The sequence below is a fragment of the Palaemon carinicauda genome, chromosome 34, assembly GCF_036898095.1.
Source record: "Palaemon carinicauda isolate YSFRI2023 chromosome 34, ASM3689809v2, whole genome shotgun sequence".
Taxonomy (NCBI): domain Eukaryota; kingdom Metazoa; phylum Arthropoda; class Malacostraca; order Decapoda; family Palaemonidae; genus Palaemon; species Palaemon carinicauda.
Genome location: NC_090758.1, coordinates 50528881 through 50549942, shown reverse-complemented (window position 1 = coordinate 50549942; position 21062 = coordinate 50528881). Strand labels below are relative to the sequence as shown.

General features: G+C 48.3%; 1 pseudogene; it reads left to right on the top strand.

Moving 5' to 3' along the window:
* Window positions 1-21062, top strand: part of LOC137626436 (DNA-directed RNA polymerase III subunit RPC5-like) — a 153536-nt pseudogene that overhangs the window by 90708 nt on the left and 41766 nt on the right.

Genomic DNA, 21062 nt, shown 5'->3' with positions numbered 1-21062 from the left:
CGCGCGGTTCTAGCTCCAGCGCCAACGCGCTACAACATCTCAGCACGTCGCCCAGGAGGCACCAAGTTAGCGCACGGGCGCTCACGGTCGCCTCTGGGCTCTCCCTCCAGACCGCGCGGGCTTGCATATGCAACCGCAAGCGACACTCCGGTGACGCGCCCAGTTCCTGTATTCAAGGCGACTAAGGCTGCCATTCAGCATACACCAGAGCGCCCTTATCCAACGGCGCGCCCTGCGTGGCCGCCGCAACAAAGCACTCCGGTGCGCCCGCATCCTGATGCGCGCCCACGATCACCAGCGCGGCCAACGAGCCCGCAGGCGAGCATGCCGGTCTTATCCGACCAGCGCCAACCTCCGCGCCAACGCTCCATCCAGGTCGCTCGCGACCCTGCTCCAGCGCTAACGCGCCCTCGACCGGTTCTTCCGGACACGCGCTCAGGCGCCCCCGTTATCTCACGCCCTTCGGGGCCGCACCAGGTCGCTGCGCGCCCGCGCGTTCGTCCGCCTCCTGCGCTGGCTCCTGATCGCCACACGCCCTCGCCATCGCTTACGCGATCTCGCGACCACGCTCCCGGTTTTGCGGCCACGCGCCCACGCTATCGCCAGCGCGCCATCGTGCCATCGCTCCTGAGTCCCCGCCTGCGCACCATCGCGCGAGGGCGCGAGATTCCAGTTTCGCGCCAGCTGTTCACGTGCGACCCTGACCAGGGCCCGGTGTACGAGCCCCAACGCGAGCGCCGCCAGGCGGATTCTTCATCGTCGCGGTCCCCTCCCCGCAAGCGCAGACCAGCACGCTCGCCGGAGGAGGGGCGCTTCCCGGACAGGTCTAGGGACTCTTCTCTTCCAGCCCTGCAGGCGAACCCTCGTTTGTCGACTCCTCCTAGGCATCCCTCGATCCCCTTCCCTCCAGAAGGGGTGTCTGACAGCGCGACTGTCAGTCGGCAGCCCTTGTGCGGGCTATTAAGCCCTCCCTCTCTGATTTGGGCCACGATCCAGTGGCAGCCTCCTCCCCCCTGAAGAGGAAGAGAGGAGTCTCCCGTGGATCCTCCTCCGAGGCCTATTCTGTTTCCGCACAGAGCCTTGCGCAAGGCTCCTTCTCCACCCCAGACCTTCTCTCCCTCCCCTGCGGAGGAGTATTACCCCTCCTCAGGAGAGTTGGATGAGCCGGACCACTCCCCCATCGCACCAATGGGGGAGGCTCCGCCTCTCCCTGAGAGGTCTTCTCGTCCAGAGGTGGAGAAGAGCCTGCCCCCTTCGCTACTTGAGTCCTTCATCCCTCCCAGGAGGGAACCTAAGGACTCTAAGACGATTCCCAAATCGTCGGCGAGGATCAGGCAGGAACCGTCTAGAGCCTTCGAGGTTATCCACGTGTTCCCCCAGGAAGAGCCACTGGGGACGGGAGACTTCGCTGCCAGTCCTCCGGGAGGAGAGCACCAGGAGTCAGAACACGCATTCTGGCAAGTCCTGACCCTCATGAGGAGCCTTAACGGGATCCCAGATCCTGAAGTCCCGCCTCGTGAAGGGAAGGACACGGTCCTGGACCGGGTGTACGGCGCCCAGAAACCCCCTTGGGCCAGTGCAGCTTTGCCCTGGTCTCACGGGATGAAGAGTGCCAGGGACAAGGTCGAGGGTCAGCTCTCTGAGCTTGCCTCCTCCAGCAGATCAAGTGCCGGTAACAAGCTCCTCCCTCCTCCTCGAGTCCACCAGAGGAGATATTTCGAGATCCTCGAGGAGTCTTGTCTGGGTCTTCCCTTACACCACTCCGTGGAAGGGCTCACAGGGGGAGTCCCTCTTGAGAGAGACTCCAACCGGCACGTGTCCTTCTCAGCCTCTGAGATCCTAAGCCAGGAGAAGGTCACCAAGTGTGTCATGCAGGCAACTTCGTGGCTCGACATCTGGCTAGGGTCTCTGGGCATCCTGGTGCGGTCCGAGGATCTCTCCAAGGAAAGCACCAGGAAAGCGCTGGAAACCTTTCTTCTCTCGGGCACACGGACCATTGAGTTTCTGGCCCACCAAGTCTCGAGCTTGTGGGCCAAGCGCCGGGACGCTGTGGCCGAGAGGTTCCACCATAAGGTCCCCAGTGCAGTGCTAGCAGGCTCAGACACTCTTCCGTGCTCGGTAAGAGCCTGTTTGAGCCCAAGGACATGGAGCTCACTGCTGAGAGGTGGAGGAAATCCAACCAGGATTCCCTCATCCATAAGGCCCTGACATCGAGGCCCTACAAACCTCTGGCAGTCCAGCAGCCCTGTCCGGCTAAGGACACAAAGAAGACGACAACGGCGAAGCCCAAGGTGTCTAAGCCCTTTCCTGCCAAGGGCAGAAGGGGCAAGAAGTCCTCCAGGGGAGGCAAAAACCCTAGAGGTACCAGCCGAGGCCGGAAGCGCTAGGGTTGACAATTCCCCTGTATGTCCACCAGTGGGGGGATGCCTACAGAGTTGCGCGACAAGGTGGCAGCAACTCGGGGTGGATGCCTGGACGATCTCCGTGATCTCCCTAGGTTATCGCATCCCGTTCACAGCCTCTCTACCTCCTTTGACAGCGAATCCAGTGTCGTTGAGCTCCTTTGCCATGGGATCGGCAAAGGGGCAGGCCCTCCGGGCCGAAGTCCTGACCATGTTGGAGAAGGACGCTCTCCAGGAGGTTGTAGACGGGTCCCCAGGCTTCTACAGTCGACTCTTTCTTGTGAGAAAGGCGTCTGGAGGCTGGAGACCAGTCATCGACCTCTAGACCCTGAACGGGTTTGTCAAGCAGACTCCGTTCAGCATGGAGACGGCAGACACGGTCAGACTTGCGGTGAGACCACTAGACTTCATGTGCACGCTGGACCTGAAGGACGCGTACTTCCAGATCCCAATTCATCCGTCTTCAAGGAAGTACCTGAGATTTTGCCTAGACAACAATATCTACCAATTCAAGGTGCTGTGTTTCGGTCTCTCTACAGCTCCTCAGGTGTTCACCAGAGTATTCACCATCATCTCTTCATGGGCCCACAGGATCGGCATCCGTCTCCTTCGTTATCTGGACGACTGGCTGATCCTAGCAGACTCGGAGGCAACCCTTCTTCGCCACCGAGACAGACTCCTCGAAGTTTGCCAGGATCTAGGGATCGTAATAAATCTCGAGAAGTCCTCCCTGCAGCCCTCTCAGAAACTGGTATATCTAGGCATGGTCATAGACACCAATCTCCACAAAGCCTTCCCATCAAACGAAAAGATAGCAAGGCTGAGGAAGGTTGTGAAACCTTTCCTCAATCGAGAAGAACTCCCAGCCCAGTTGTGGCTTCGTCTCCTCGGCCACCTCTCCTCCCTGACTCGCCTCGTTCCCAACAGTCGCCTCAGGATGAGATCTCAAGTCTCGGTGGAGCCAAGAAAACGACTCACCGGACGCCTTGATCCCTATGGGACCTGCGGAACGGGCGGACCTCAGTTGGTGGGTGGCAGACAAGAATCTGCGAGAGGGAGTGGATCTTCTCGTCCCTTACCCGGATTTGATGCTGTTTTCGGACGCATCAAACAAAGGGTGGGGGGCCCACGTTCTGAGCCACCGGATCTCAGGCCTGTAGTCAGAATCAGAAAAGTACCTTCATATAAACCTGCTAGAAATGAAGGCCGTGTTCCTGGCACTTCAGAAGTTCCACCAAGTCCTGGCAGGCCACTCTGTAGTGGTGATGAGCGACAACACCACAGTGGTGGCTTATATCAACAAGCAGGGAAGTACCTTTTCGGAACAGCTGTCCCATCTTGCAGCAGAGATTCTGAGATGTTCCGAAGTCCACTCGATTTCACTAGCGGCTCGCTTCATTCCGGGCAAAAGGAATGTGCTCGCCGACAGTCTGAGCAGAGCGACGCAGATAGTGAGTACCGAGTGGTCTTTGGATACTCAGATAGCCAACAAAGTCCTGACTTTGTGGGGTTCCCCGACGGTGGATCTGTTTGCTACGGCGCTGAACACCAAGCTTCCGCTGTACTGCTCCCCAGTCCCGGACCCCAAGGCTCTCTGGCAGGATGCCTTCCAACAACGGTGGGACAGCGTCGATGTGTACGCCTTTCCCCCGTGCTGTCTGATGAGGAGGCTACTCAACAAGACCAGAACATCGGTCAATCTCTCAATGACCTTGATAGCTCCGCTATGGCGTCATGCAGAGTGGTTCCCGGACCTTCTGCAACTCCTCACGGAGATCCCGAGGGAGCTCCCTCCATGTCGCGAGCTACTCAAACAACCACACTCCAACATCTACCACAAAGCTGTAGCTTCGCTGCAACAGGATGTCTGGCCACCTGCGCAAGTCATCCGCAGGAGTCTACCAGGCGAAGTGGCGAGTTTTCTGTGGTTGGTGCCGTGGAAGGGGTATCTCTCCCCTCGATGCTACTTTACCAGCAATAGCGGAGTTCCTCGATTATCTGCGGGAGGAAATGCGCCTTTCAGTCTCGGCAGTGAAAGGCTATCGCTCAGCCTTAAGTCTTGCCTTCAGGCTTAAAGGAATGGACATTTCCTCCTCGCTGGAACTCTCTCTCCTCATACGGAGTTACGAGCTGACCTGCCCTCAGTCGGAAGTGAGACCTCCTCCTTGGAACGTGGTTCGAGTTCTCAGGTCTCTTAAGAGTCCTCCCTACGAACCATTACGCCAGACTTCTGATCGCCACCTTACCTGGAAGACGGTGTTCCTGCTAGCTTTGGCCTCGGCCAAGAGAGTCAGTGAGCTTCATGGTCTCTCGTACGACGTCGCCCATTTAAGGGGATGGGGGGAGGTAACGTTCAGCTTCGTCCCTGAGTTTGTTCCCAAGACACTGAACCCTGGAGTGCCGGACCCAAGGTTCGACTCCTTCCAGGTTTCGAGTCTCCCTTCTGTAACAGATGACCCAGACCATCTCCTACTGTGCCCAGTCAGGAGTCTGAGGTTGTACTGTATCTTAAAAGAACAGCTGCAGTTCGCCCCCAGGTGCGAGCTTTGTTCGTGAGCACCGGGAAGACAAAGAGGAAGGTCACCAGGAATACCATCTCGGCCTGGATCCGCAAGGTAATACATCTGGCCTTGAATCCTGACCCTCCTCCGTCACGTCGCCCTAGAGCGCATGACGTCAGGGGCGTGGCTACGTCCCTGGCCTTCAAGAAGAACTGTTCAGTGACGCAGGTCCTGTAAGCTGGGGTGTGGAAGCATCATATCACCTTTACGGCCCACTACCTGCAAGACGTGACACACAGGAGGCTCGATACGTTTTCTATCGGCCCCGTGGTGGCTGCACAACAGCTGGTCTAACCTCAGGCTCCTTATTGGACAAGTAGCAGAAGGTTGGGGGTATTGTTACCCGGTTTTAGTCTCTATGAATGAAAAGATCTGTCTGGCCCTTTTCTTTTCTTCATCCTCTCCTCCCTTGGAGAAAACAGCATCCTGGGTCATTTGCACAGCTGACCTCAAACCTCTGCAGGTAAACCATGCTTCATTAGTGTTCCTAGTATTAAGTTGTAATACTGTCATGTCCCCATACCCTGACAAGGTGGTATTGGGAGAGTCCTAGCCCAGATTTCCATCTGAAGAACTCCAGGTCAACTTTCTAGGACGAGTCACTGCTCACTTTCACACACAGCTTACGTAGGCCGCTGCAGTCTCACAACTACCAGCGAGGAGCAGGGACCCCCTTACCCCATGAGTTCGGGCAAGCCAAAGCCAGTATGGCAGGGTACTTACCACCCTTCCTAAGGGTTGAGTCACCCCATGGAAATAGCGTGGTTTGTATTTCAGTTACGGAACAAATGACAAATTCGTAGATAATTTGTATTTTTCCTAACTATACAAACCTTAGCTATTTACACATACTGTATTTGCCCGCCAGCCCTGTCCCCCAAGATAAGTCCTACCTCTAAGTAAAGTGAGCCTTTCACTGGTGTGTAAGGGGATGGGGGGTAGCTAGCTACCCCTCCCTACCCCCTACTAACTAGCGGCGGGGTAGGAAACCCTCGTTAAAACTTAATGGCTCGTCATTCAGCTACGCCAAAGTAATTACCCTATGTAAATAGTTAAGGTTTGTATAGTTAGGAAAAATACAAATTATCTACGAATTTGTCATGTTTATTTAATTATCTGTTAGTTTGTTTGTTAATAGGATTACATCAAGGCTTGTTGCTGGATCTTCACCAAATTTTAATAGTGGATAGGTATTATGATCCAGGAGAACCCATTTTGTACAGTATTGCGATTCTCGTTATTATATTATACTGTAGACTTATTCACGGTCAATATATGGAAAAGGGAAAGCTAGGTCTCTTGACTTAAGTACAGTACGGTAGATTTATTCACGGTCAACATATATTGACGACCTTCATTAGCGGTCTAAAATCTCTGGATTGCACTTTCTACTTGTTCTTGATATATCATGATTTACTTGAGAACAACGGAGTTTAAAGGCTGCTCATGAATCGTAGAGGCAAGGGATAATGACAATGCCATATAGACTGGCCATATACATGCATGATCAGTGACCAAGCTTTGCTATGTACCTTTAAAGGTTTAAAGGCCGCTCATGAATGGCAGGGGCAAGGGACAGTGACAAAAGTAAAGGATTGAAATTTTTGGCAGTAATATACTCCCAGGAAATTTCAGTATTTTACTGAAATAGAGGAAATAATTTAAAAGTGAAAAGGTATTATAATGAGGAATTTATTATTTGTAAATTATTTATTGTTAAGCTTTTTTTCTAAAATTTATATACTTTTAAGAAATTTTTAGACTTTTGATCTGTGTTATTCTCACATTACTTTCTGGTTTCATGAAGAAGGTAATCTTCAGTGAAGAAAGGTGAGCTTGTCAAAAGCCTCGAGTTAATACCATGTCCCAAGATTTTATCTCTTCGCCATTATCCTACTTTTATTCTCATATTTTTTATTATTTGTATCTTAATCTTATACTATTTACTTGTTCTTCTTTGCATCTTTTCCAACTTTTATGTGGGGTTGATGTTCACTATCTCCATTGGCCATATTGGTTTTGGCTAATTTTTCATGACCAGATGCCTTTCCTGCCGCTAACCCTCCCCATTTATCCGGGCATGGGTCCGGCACCAAGTTTAGGCTGGGTTAATCTTATACTATTTAATATGCTTGGTATATTAATTATGTTATTTCCACTGATACAGCGCATTACTTTTCTCATAAAGCAACGTAATGGACAAACTGGTGCTGACGTCGACTAAGGCGCTGAGTGACGTCAGTCGTTATGCAGTAGGCGTAGTCCGTGATTCCGGTCTCCACTTAACCCCCTTAGCGTCGGTGTTTGCCCTGCGGCCGTCCCTCTCCTATCTCGACCAGGCCGACAAACGCGGGAAAAAGGAGAGGAAGGACTCGACCGGAGAAGAGGGTAAGTTTTTACTGTTGGAAATATTTTTAGTACCAACATAATGACCTCGATAAAGATTTATAAAACTTTCCCTCTCGCTGTCGTCCCAAGTCATGGCTCAACTTGTCACCTGCCATTTACTAAGAGACAAGAGAAGACAAGGCTTCCGGGCAAAAACCAATAACTAATTATTATTATTATCATTAGCTAAGCTACAACCCTAGTTTGAGAAGCAGGATGCTATAAGCCCAAATAATGAACAGATTAAAATATTCCAAAAACTGTAACAACATTTAAAAGATTATTTCATATATATACTGTATATATAAACTACAAAAACTTGGAAAAACAAAAGGAAGAGAAATAAGATAGAATAATATGATTTACTTCTCTGCTCCTCACTTTGGTTAAGGGGACATGATAGGTTAGTGGTATCAACATAAATATGAATAGTTGTTCGGTTTTGCCATAACTTTATAAATCTAAATTATTGTTCGTTGTGTTTGGCAGGGAACTTCTGTCTTCACGTACCTCTTGGTACATGGCATTGTTATTATTATTACAGTATTATTATTATTATTATTATTATTATTATTATTATTATTATTATTATTATTATTACTTGCTAGGCTACAGCCCTAGTTGGAAAAGGATGCCATAAGCCAGGGGCCCCTCAAGCAAGAGAACTCAAACCCAAGACAATGGAAGACCATGGTACAGAGGCTATGGCACCAGCCTAGACTAGAGAACAGTTATTTGATTTTGGAGTTCCCTAGAAGAGCTGCTTACCATAGCAAAAGTGGATAATTACAAGACAGTTAACCGGTTTATAAAGAGGCAGGTTGAAGTGATCCGTTCTTTAGGTCCAGTCTAAGACAGAGATGAAGCCACATGAAAGCAAACTCAGTGTATCTAATACAGTATAATCCTTTATAAATGAGAACATGTTATTCTTACCTGCATTGGGGTGTGATCCAAGCAAGTACTCCAGACTTGTGTGTTTCTGCTTCCGAGTGTGGATAATTTTTTTAATGTTTTAGCTGTGTGTATTTAGTATTAAATCTTTTTTTCTTGTGTGAGTAGTATTTTCTTTGCTCCAATTTGAATGCTAGAAAAACTTCGGTATTTACGGAAAGTCGTCAACTTTCAAACATATCAAGTTCAAAGAAGCTGTTTGCTAGACGAATTTTGTAAAGTTTTGGCCTGTTGGAGCCCCTGGGCTTATAGCATCTTGCTTTTCAAACTAGGGTTGTAGCTTAGCAAGTAATGATAATAATAACAACAATAGTGTAGTCTTCACCTGACTCACATGCCTATATTTTCAGCTGCAAAGTCAACAAATAAACATGTTTCTTATTACAAATGTCAGCTTCCTTACTACATTGCATTATATAATATTATTTTACAGTATTTTAATATGAACTTTTGATACATTATTTGAGGTTTACGATTTCAGGTGGGTTTGAGTTTGTACAGTATCTCCGAATGTTTGCAAGTTGAGGAGCTTCCAGTAATTATTTTATGAATTCTGTAGCTGTTCGGAATATCACTCGTGGAAAACTAAACGATCGGTTATCATGTGAATATGTCGCTGATCAAAATTTTCTTCCAGATTCTGACGAAGAGGACAAGGTCAAAAAAGTCACGGTGAGGTTTGAAAAGCCCGAGACGGAACGAAGCCGCAAGGCCAAGGAAAAGAGCTACGGGTTTTTGCTCTGGCAGATTAAAGAGGAGCCGTGGATTGAGGTGAATTATAACAAGTGAGTATCAGAATTGCATTTTTACTCAAATTTGTTGGTATTTTAATGTTTTTCTTATTTATGCTAATGCCAGTTGGACACATTTAGGTGCACATATTCTTAAGAATTCTAATTCCCAAATGAAATAGAAAAGAGAAACAAGGCAAAAAGTATTGGATTTAATCTTAAAAGAGTTAATAAACTGTCTTGTAATTGAGGGAATTTATAAACTGTTCTGAGAGTGAATTAGAAAAGGATTAGATTTAGGAAAAGTGTTGATAAACTGTCTCTTAAGGGAATTTATAAACTGTTCTGATAGTTAATTCATAAACTGACCAGTAAAAAAACTCCCAAATTATCCAGTGAGTGAATTCATAAATTGCACAGTGAGTGAATTTTATAAACTCCAGTAAGCAAATTGACAAACTGTCCACATGAAAAACGAAAGGTTTTATAAAGGCAAGGAAACAAGTTGAAAGCGAATTCCATTTCTCAGTGAGGAAGGACGAGGCTGTCTGTTAAGCTGACGCTACCAAAGCTGCCAATATCGAGATGATTCAAGTTTGGCATTCCCCTTTGAGGTCACTTTTAGGAGTGGCCTAATCTAAATCAGTAGAAATTAGATGGAGCAGCCAAGGATGTTTTATTTATCAAATGAATTTTTTACGCTCAATTTTAACAAGGAAATAAACAAAATAAAATGTACCCAAATATGAGGGCATTATTCCAAGGAAAGGAAGAGTAAGGTCACCAATGTTATTATTTTTGGGGAGGGTTAACCACAGTCTACAGAGACTGGTGGTTTATAGTGTGGGGTTTGAGATTATATCCAGGTTCCTTAGAAGTCTGTCACACACTTAACTATTCTTGCTGTTTCAAGTAGCACACACACTTTAGCACCAGTCCTGGGGCTAAATTGGCTCCTACCTTCTTAAAATTCCTTTCCAATGACTTGGGTATGGTCCCTAGTGTTCCTGTGATTATTGGCACCCCTTCCACCTTTATATTTCATACCCTTCTCAATTCAATTTGCAAATCCTGATACTTTTTTTTTATTTTCTCTCCCCCGTTATCTTCCACGCCCGAGTCCCACAGTAATGCGACATCTACGAGTGATACTTTTTCGACCAGTGACGTTCCAAAACCCTCGTTTCTATGACTCGAGCTCTTCTTTCCCACTGCAGATTATACATTTTTTGTTTTTTACATTCATTCAAGTTATAATTCAATGTAATTTTCTCAGTAAACTTATAATATTCCAATTGCAGAATTTCACCAGTTATTGGAGAAAGCATATGATAGAGTTGATAGGGAAGCAATGTGGAATGTGATGAGGTTATATGGAGTTGGTGGAAGGTTGTTGCAAGCAGTGAAAAGTTTCTACACAGGTAGTAAAGCATGTGTTAGAATAGGAAATGAGGTGAGCGATTGGTTTCCGTTGAGAGTGGGGCTGAGACAGGGATGTGTGATGTCGCCGTGGTTGTTTAACTTGTATGTTGATGGAGTGGTGAGAGAGGTGAATGCTAGAGTGCTTGGACGAGGATTAAAACTGGTAGGCGAGAATGATCATGAATGGGAGGTAAATCAGTTGTTGTTTGCGGATGATACTGTACTGGTAGCAGACACAGAAGAGAAGCTTGACCGACTAGTGACAGAATTTGGAAGGGTGTGTGAGAGAAGGAAGTTGAGAGTTAATGTGGGTAAGAGTAAGGTTATGAGATGTACGAGAAGGGAAGGTGGTGCAAGGTTGAATGTCATGTTGAATGGAGAGTTACTTGAGGAGGTGGATCAGTTTAAGTACTTGGGGTCTGTTGTTGCAGCAAATGGTGGAGTGGAAGCAGATGTACGTCAGAGAGTGAATGAAGGTTGCAAAGTGTTGGGGGCAGTTAAGGGAGTAGTAAAAAATAGAGGATTAGGCATGAATGTAAAGAGAGTTCTATATGAGAAAGTGATTGTACCAACTGTGATGTATGGATCGGAGTTGTGGGGAATGAAAGTGATGGAGAGACAGAAATTGAATGTGTTTGAGATGAAGTGTCTGAGGAGTATGGCTGGTGTATCTAGAGTAGATAGGGTTAGGAACGAAGTGGTGAGGGTGAGAACGGGTTTAAGAAATGAGTTAGCGGCTAGAGTGGATATGAATGTGTTGAGGTGGTTTGGCCATGTTGAGAGAATGGAAAATGGCTGTCTGCTAAAGAAGGTGATGAATGCAAGAGTTGATGGGAGAAGTACAAGAGGAAGGCCAAGGTTTGGGTGGATGGATGGTGTGAAGAAAGCTCTGGGTGATAGGAGGATAGATGTGAGAGAGGCAAGAGAGCGTGCTAGAAATAGGAATGAATGGCGAGCGATTGTGACGCAGTTCCGGTAGGCCCTGCTGCTTCCTCCGGTGCCTTAGATGACCGCGGAGGTAGCAGCAGTAGGGGACTCAGCAGTATGAAGCTTCATCTGTGGTGGAAATGTGGGAGGTTGGGCTGTGGCACCCTAGCAGTACCAGCTGAACTCGGCTGAGTCCCTGGTTAGGCGGGAGGAACGTAGAGAGTAGAGGTCCCCTTTTTGTTTGTTTCTTGTTGTTGTCGGCTACCCCCCAAAATTGGGGGAAGTGCCTTTGGTATATGTATGTATGTATTGCATAACTCAAAGTATACCTTTCGTTATCAACATTTAGAAAATTACTCACCACTCCTGTGATGTCTGGTTGATATGCTTTTTTATCACTCCATCTGTCCTTATACTGTAGTCCCAGGGTAGTCAAGCCTGATCATTTTCTACCACATCTTAAGGTTGATGTTCGTACCATTTGTTGCTGCGTTGCATTTCATATTTTCTGCGTACTCCAATGGAGAGCTTTAGTCACTGTACCATGTTTCTTGTATTGATGCTAAGCAAGTGCTGGACAGTCACTAGCAACGTGGTTAATGGTTTCTTTTTTTACCATTCTTTTCCTGCATTTTCATGTGATGTTATATCCGTATACTGTATACAGTAGCTCATTGAGTATATCTTATTCTTGTGGCTAAAGGTCACAAGAAAGATTCTACATATTTTTTGTCTCTAAACAGCACAGACAACAGTAGGAGCCAGACTAAACAACTTCTGGCGAGTCTGCGAGAGGAGAGGAGTAGACCTTTGGTCAGTACTATCTCTAAAGGAGGGATGCGGATTCCTTTTGCTAGTGAAACCTCCTTTAATAGTAACTCCGATAGACCTCTCTGACAGATAGAGGGAGGAGCCAAAGAAACAGGCTATGCAACATCAAATGTCTCTTCTTGGAGAAGGAGACTATTGACCAGATCTGGTTTTAAGTGCTCTCAACGCCTTCGTTCAGAAGACAAAGTTCTCCATGGAGACTTTGATATCAGTTCTAGCAGCAGTAAGGAAGGACGTCTGGATGGTCTCTTTAGACCTCCAGGAGGCTTTCGTCCACATCTTCATCCATCCGAACTTCAAGCAATACCTGAAGGTTCGTGTATAGGAGGAAGTTATCCAGCTTTGGGCTCTTTGTTTCGGCCTAAGCACCAGCCCTCAGTAGATGGTGCGTCTGCTAGGACCTGTCGTTCTTCTAACCATAGACCTCTTCCAAGCTCCCCAATGCCTGGGAGAAGGATTGTCGACCATAGATCTCTTTAAAGGTACCCAACCCCTGGGAGAAGGATTGTCGACCATAGATCTCTTTAAAGGTACCCAACCCCTGGGAGAAGGAATGTTGATGTTCTAACCATAGACCTCTTCCAAGCTCCCCAACCCCTGGGAGAATGAATGTCGACCATAGATCTCTTCCAAGCTCCCCTACCCCGGGGAGAAGGAATGTCGAAAGACAAAAGGAAACAAGATGTTTTAGTTCCCGAGCAGGCGAGGAACGAGCATACCTATTGACACCTTCCAAGACGCTCGCCTTCTCATAGGGAAGGTGAGGTTAAAGTGTTTTCGTCATCTTCGTATGACGCAGTGCCCAGATGAGGCTGGTGTCGAGCTTCAAGACCTCTGAAAAGGAAGATGGACACGGTCAATTATCGTCTTATCGTGAAAACCGCAAGGTACTGGTTGTAGGCTTTAGAGCAGTCCTGAGCGTTTTCATTCTACCGAAGAGAGCTCTCCTGCCAAGCATCCTTTCGGGACATCGGCAACTGTCAAGAAATGTCCAACTCACCCAGTTGCAGGACAGTTTTCTGAGCCTGGCATGACCTTGGTTCTTGCTCCTCCTCCACCTTCAATCTGGTTATTGTCTTCAGGACGCTACACGCTCTTTAAACGGCGTAGAAAGCGGACTTTTGGTAAACATGACGTCTCCTGTATCACAACAAGTGAACCCTAATTTTAATATGCTGCAAAATATACAACAGAAACTCTCTTTGCTCATGCAAGTTTTTCAGCCTGCGGACATCAAGAGAGTAGCAGGCCTGGACCCTAAGCGTCAGGATGCTTCACACCTGGACGCCAAGCGTCGTAAGGCTTATAGTCGAGAGGTTCTTGATAACCGCAAGGTACTGGTTGTAGGCTTTAGAGCAGTCCTGAGCGTTTTCATTCTACCGAAGAGAGCTCTCCTGCCAAGCATCCTTTCGGGACATCGGCAACTGTCAAGAAATGTCCAACTCACCCAGTTGCAGGACAGTTTTCTGAGCCTGGCATGACCTTGGTTCTTGCTCCTCCTCCACCTTCAATCTGGTTATTGTCTTCAGGACGCTACACGCTCTTTAAACGGCGTAGAAAGCGGACTTTTGGTAAACATGACGTCTCCTGTATCACAACAAGTGAACCCTAATTTTAATATGCTGCAAAATATACAACAGAAACTCTCTTTGCTCATGCAAGTTTTTCAGCCTGCGGACATCAAGAGAGTAGCAGGCCTGGACCCTAAGCGTCAGGATGCTTCACACCTGGACGCCAAGCGTCGTAAGGCTTATAGTCGAGAGGTTCTTGATAACGAACGTCTTTACAACTCCATCGTTAAATGGCGTGTTTCAGTCGCTTTAACCAAAAGGAGTCAAGCGGCCAGACGTGATGTCGAGCGTCCAGCTAACGTGACGTCGAGCGTCCAGCTTAAACGTGATGTCGAGCGTCCAGCTTAAACGTGACGTCGAGCATCCAGCAGGACGTGACGTCGAGCGTCCAGCAGGACGTGACGTCGAGCGTGCTGCAGGACGTGACGTCGAGCGTCCTGCAGGACGTGACGTCGAGCGTCCTGCAGGACGTGACGTCGAGCGTCCTGCAGGACGTGACGTCGAGCATCAAGCAGAACGCGACGTCGAGTGTCAAACAGCTCGTGACGTGTACGCTTTCCACCGTTCATTATTCATTACAAAGTGATGTAATAAAGTTTGGGTCACACGAAGGGACCAGATTGACTCTAGTGGCCCACTTTTGGCCCTCAAGAGAGTGGTTCACAGAGGTTCTGGAATGGATGGTAAACACTCAAAGAAGTTTTTCATTAAGAGTAATTCTACTGATAACCCTACTTGGAAAGTTACCATCAGCAATCTCCAAGCTCTTCACCTAACTGTCTTCAGATTATCGGAAAACTCACAAGAGCTAGAGGTTTTTCGAAGGAGGCAGCTAGGGCTATTGCAAGAGCAAGAAGGACGTCTTCCTTCTAGGTTTACCAATCCAAGTAGGACGTTTTTAGAGAGTGGTGCAGAGTCAACTTTGTTTCCTCTCCCAGTACCTCTATAACTCAGATTACTGACTTCCTGTTATATCTTCAAAGGAACGTAATTTTTTCATCCTCTTCCATCAAAGGATACAAGAGTATGTCAGTAACCGTATTCAGGCCAACACTTGGACCTTTCCTATATTAAAGACCTACAGGAACTTCTCAAATCGTTCGAAACATCAAAGCAATAGTTCCAGGATTCACCAGCTTGGAATCTGGATATAGTCCTGAAGTTCATTAAGAGTGACAGGTTTGAGCCCTTGCATTCAGCTTCATTTAAGGACCTCACGATGAAGACTCTATTTTTAGTCAGTTTGGCGACAGCTAAAAGAGTCAGTGGGATTCATGCTTTTTGTGAAAACGGTTTTCTCGAGATACAAAGCTATCGGCTCATTGCAGTTAGGCTTTCTCACCAAGAATGAACGTTCTTCTCAACCTTGGCCCATGGCTTTTGAGTTTCCGAACCTTTCGGATATGGTTGGCGAGGAGTTGGAGAAGGGTCCTGTGTCCAGTAAGAGCCCTGAAGTTCTTCCTGGACTGAACGGAAAAGTTTCGAGGCAAGACAGAAGCTATTTGGTGCTCGGTCTAGTAGCCCTCGTTTCAGAGGTCGAAGAATGCACTTTCATTCTTCGTCAGATTCTTTATAAGAGAAACTCATGCACATTGCAGTAAGGCATACCGCAAGCGTTTTAAAGTCAGACGCATGAAGTTAGAACTGTAGTAACTTCGGTGGCCTTCAGGCAGAATAAATTGTTGCAGAGCATTATGGACACAACCTTTAGGAGGAGTAAATCTGTGTTCACTTCACATTATTAAAACGTGTCCAGACTCTTTATGAGGACTGCTTCACTCTGGGACCATTCGTAACAACGAGTGCAGTAGTGGGGAAAGGATCCACCACTACATTCCCTTAATCCTAATACCCTTTTCTTCTCTTGGAACTTTTGTATTTTTATGGTTGTTCGTGGAGATTGCGACAGTCTTCCACAATCATTGACTCCAGCATGTGGTCAATTTGTTCCTTGAGAGCGCCCCGGAACAAGGGTATTGGAGGAGGTCCTATCACATAGAGGTTTTTAGACCGGTTCGACAGCTCCTAAAGGTCTTCAGCCCCCTGGGTGGATCGCTGGATCTCATAAGGAAAGCGGACATAATGAAATAATTCATTGAAGTCAGCTTCCTTATCAGGTACAAACCCTTAAGCAGGTTTATTAACTCTTAAGTAAAATTCCAACAATGTTGGCTGTCTCTAACCCTCCACCAAAGGTGTTAATCAGCTATATATATAACTACCGGCTAAGTCTTATGTTTAAAAATGATATTTTCATTATAAAATAAATTTTTGAACATACTTACCCGGTAGTTATATATAATTAAATTCCCACCCTCCTCCCCTCTAGAGACTAGAGGCATGGAAGATATGAGGAATCATGGAATGGTTCCAGGTATCTCGCTAGGGGCGCACAAGTGGTACACCTGGCTACCCAATCTGCGATTGCCGCGAGTTTTGAAATTTCTGCCGGACGTCAGGGACGTATATCTATAGTGTATATATAACTACCGGGTAAGTATGTTCAAAAATTTATTTTATAATGAAAATATAATTTTGGTGTGTAAAGTCCTTGGAGCATGTGATGCCCTTCTTACAATCTCCAATGCTGTACAGAAATCCCTTGATTGTGGTCAGGAAGTTCGTATGATTGGCCTTGATTTTAGTGCTGCCTTTGACCATGTCAATCGTGAGGCCCTTGTTTTCAAACTCTAACAGTTGGGAGTGGGTGGGTCATTTGTTAGCATTATTATGGAATTTTTAAGCAAAAGATCACAGAGTTGTTGATGGGCACCATAGTGAGTATAGGAATGTGATATCTGATGTTCCTCAGGGTAGTGTTCTTGGCCCATTACTTTTCATACTATATACACATGACATGTGGTTTGACCTAGAAAACAAACTAGTTGCATAAGCAGATGATGCTAGTCTCTTTAGATCAATTCTATCTCCTGAATGTAGATCTGGGCTTGTTGAATCCCTTAATAGAGATCTAGCTAAAATTAGTGCATGGTGCAAATTATGGGGACATGAAGTTGAATCCTAACAAAACTCAAAGTATAATGGTACGTAGGTCAAGGACAGTGGTTCCTCAACATTTGGACCTCAGCATTGATAATGTTTCTTTATCTCTGTATAACTTTTAAAGTGTAATTCTTGACAGAAAATCTACTTTTGAGAAACACATTAGGTCTGTGTCTTCTTCCATTGCACAAAAATTGGCTTAGTGAGAAAGTCTTTTAAGATATTTGGTGTTCAATCAATTCAGAAGAAGTGTTTTAATTCTTTTTTGTTCCGTAACCGAAATACAAACCACGCTATTTACAAAGGGTTATTACTTTTAGCGTAGCTGAAATGGCGAGCCATTAGAATTTAACGAGGGTGTATTACCCCCGCGCTAGTTAGCGGGGGGGTAGGGGAGTGGTAGCTAGCTACCCCTCCTCCCCCTCACACACAGGTGAATACTCACTTTCACTTTTGGCTCGGACTGTGACAGACGTCTCTCTGTCTTGGTCCTCGCTTGGCAGCCATTGTCTGTTTTGTCTTTACTTATTCGCTTACTTTTCTTTTACTCAATATATATGTAAACATGTTTTCATGTTTGTATATATATTTGAGTATAGAAATAAGTAAGTTTCCTTTTCAGATGTGTGTGTGTAGTGTACGATATCTACGTGGAGGCCTCGGCAGTTAGGCCACCACGGCCTAATTTTATGGGTTGCGATCGAGTTTGACTTCGGTCTTTCTCTCTCTCTCTCTCTTGAGGTCGTTCACCCTTTTACTATGTTTTACTACGCCCTTGTAGCTTCCTTCCCGTGTGGGTGGGGTTGCTACGCCGTACATTTTGTCTCAATTAGTTTATAAATCTAATTGTAGTTGTTAATTTTTCAGCTTGTAGAACGATTCCTTTCGGGGTTTTCGTTTTTTTTTTTTCTTTAGTGTTCATTCATTTTTAAATTACATAATTACATAGTTACATAATTATAATTGTTATAATTCTGTTTTGGTTACAGCTCTCCTTCCGCGAGTGTAAGTGGTTGTGAGGGCACGTGCCTGTTGTGTAATTCTTGTTCCTTTTCCTCGGGATTCCTCTTCGGAGCCTTCCCGGGGGAATGAATGTGTACTAATATTATTTGTTTTATTTTTTTACAGTTACCGATCTAGTTCGTTTCTGTAATATAGCAACGGTGTGAGCTGTCTGGTTGAGTCCTGGGGATTCGGCTGTTGCTGCCTCCCCCCTTGTATTGTCGTCAGGGGCGTGTCTCCTTCTACTGGTAGTACTCCCGTGTCGACGGACAGCTCTCCAGTTCATTTTAGAACAGTCAGGAGGCTTGCCTCCTTGGGCGGATAACTTTCCTTCCGAGGGAAGTTTTTTCCTGTCCAGGCTTGAGCTTTTCCTCTTATGGGGGGTTCTTCTCTTGCCTTTTTTTCGTGCGACTATGCTCTTGGTGCTGAGCGGTCGCACCTGCAGTTTCGCTCAAGGGGCTGGGCAACTGCAGGAGCTCCTCTTCGGAGGATTGCCCCTTTTAGGTCACTGGCTGACCAGTCTCTTCCACGAAGTGTTTCTCTTTCGTTCGCGAGAGAGTACACTCATAGAGACTCCTCTTCGGAGGTTTCTTCTGTTGCTGTTGCTGTTGGCCTCCCTCGCCGTAAGGCCCTCCGTCCGCCTCGTCGTAAGGGCCTCTCATCTCCCTATAAGGGTGCTTGAGGCGCCTTTTTGAATCTCCGTTTGCAGCCTACAACTTCTTTTTCTCGATCTTCCGTCTTGGTGCAGATGGACAGCAGTCTAATCTCGTCTTCCGACGGGCAACGGTCTTCCCGACGGACAACGGTCTTCCCGACGGACAGCGGTCTTCCGACGGACATCAGTCTCCCGGCGGACAACGATCCCTTCGGGGCAAAGGGTTGCCCCCACGGGGGTTCTTCCCTTGCGTGTCAGGGTTTCCCTGCGCGCCCTTCTGTTCGTCAGCGCTCTCCTGTTCGTCAGCGCTTTCAAGATGATCTTCCCTGCGGTTCCTGTTACGTGCCCTGTGCGCCCACGTTCGCCCTCGCGATCTAGAACTTCGGTTCAGGTCGGGGTCAAGGACTCTTCTTTACGCAGGCTTCCACGCGTAGCCTTCTGCTCGTCAGCGATCATCAGCTCGTCAGCGATCATCAGCTCGTCAGCGATCATCAGCTCGCCAGCGATCGTCAGCTCGTCAGCGATCATCAGCTCGCCAGCGATCTCCGGATCGCCCACGTGTGTTACAGCTGGCACGCCAACGTTCTCCAACACTTCTGAAGGAACATGGTTCGCCAGCTACTAGCTCAACTGCGGATGCTGATCGCCATCGCGCGACCCTCAACTGCAGATGCTGATCGCCATCGCGCGACCCTCAACTGCGGATGCTGATCGCCATCGCGCGACCCTCAACTGCGGATGCTGATCGCCATCGCGCGACCCTCAACTGCAGATGCTGATCGCCATCGCGCGACCCTCAACTGCGGATGCTGATCGCCATCGCGTGACCCTCAACTGCGGATGCTGATCGCCATCGCGCGACCCTCAACTGCGGATGCTGATCGCCATCGCGCGACCCTCAACTGCGCGCCATCGCACAACCCTGAACGATTGCCCGCTTACGCATGCTGCTCCTCATCGCACCACCCTGAACGATCGCCCTCCTGCAGATGCTGATCACCATCGCACCCTTTCACGCGATCATTCACCTGCGCATGCTGCTCGCCATCGCACAACCCTGAACGATTGCCCGCTTACGCATGCTGCTCCTCATCGCACAACCCTGAACGATCGCCCTCTTGCGGATGCTGATCACCATCGCACCCTTTCACGCGATCATTCACCTGCGCATGCTGCTTGCCATCGCACAACCCTGAACGATTGCCCGCTTACGCATGCTGCTCCTCATCGCACCACCCTGAACGATCGCCCTCCTGCAGATGCTGATCACCATCGCACCCTTTCACGCGATCATTCACCTACACATGCTGCTCGCCATCGCACAACCCTGCACGATTGCCCGCTTACGCATGCTGCTCCTCATCGCACAACCCTGAACGCTCGCCCTCTTGCGGATGCTGATCACCATCGCACCCTATCACGCGATCATTCACCTACACATGCTGCTCGCCATCGCTTACCGCCAGCGATCTTCTTCACCTACGCGGCAGCACGATCCCTCGCCGTCACGCCCATTCGCCCGCGCGATCGCGCGCCCGCGCGATCGCTCGCCCGCGCGATCGCTCGCCTGCGCGCCCGCGCGATCGCTCGCCTGCGCGCCCGCGCGATCGCTCGCCTGCGCGCCCGCGCGATCGCTCGCCTGCGCGCCCGCGCGACCGCTCGCCTGCGCGCCCGCGCGACCGCTCGCCTGCGCGCCCGCGCGACCACTCGCCTGTGCGCCCGCGCGACCATTCGCCTTTGCGCGACCGTTCGCCCTCGCGCGACCATAGTTCGCGGCGAATTCCACAGCCGGTGGTAGCAGCAGGGACGCCTGCTCCTAGGCGGCACTCGGGATCACCTCCATCCAAGCACAGGTTGGTAGTGCAGGACGAAGACAGGTCAGTACAGCATTCTTCCCACCTTCTTTTCAGGCAGGAACCGTCGTGTCCTCTCCAAAGGATCGCCCGATCCCTTTCACCTTAGCGAGGATTTCGGACTCTGTGTCCTTGGAGCAGCAGACATGGTTTGATCCGCTGGCACGGGCGTTAATGAGGGTTATGAAACCAGCACTCACCGGCCAGGGTAACAAACCAGCGGCTGTCTCTCCTACGCTGAAGAGAAAGAGAGGAGTGGACTTCGTGGTGACTTCCCCCAGGGCGAAGTTGGTTCCCAAGAGGTCGGTCTCGAGGGTCCCCACTCCTGCACGAGTACTCTCTCCTTCTCCCGCCCTGGAAGGATTTTTGGCGGGGGGGCTTTCCGTTGAAGATTTCTCCATCGGACAAGGGGTGACTGCTTACCTCTTCCTCTGGGAGCTTACCAGGTTCTTTCCCTCCTCGGTTACGGCCCGAGGTTTGGTTCAAGGAAGCTACAGGAAGATCAAGGGTACTTTCCTCCTCTCGAGCTCAGGCACCTTGGCCTTTCGTCGTTAAGTATCTACTTGCGGACAAGCTCGATGTTGTACCATCTGGACGCACTGACTGAAGGCTTCCTTCGGGTGTCTCATCTGTGGAGGTCAACGACCTCAGACACCCTTCCATCCTTGAGAAGAGTTTTGTCTTTGCCCAAGGACAGAGACTTAAACATCTGCTGTGCGGAGTAAATCGACTTCCGGTTTCACTCCTCCAAGGCGCTTTCTT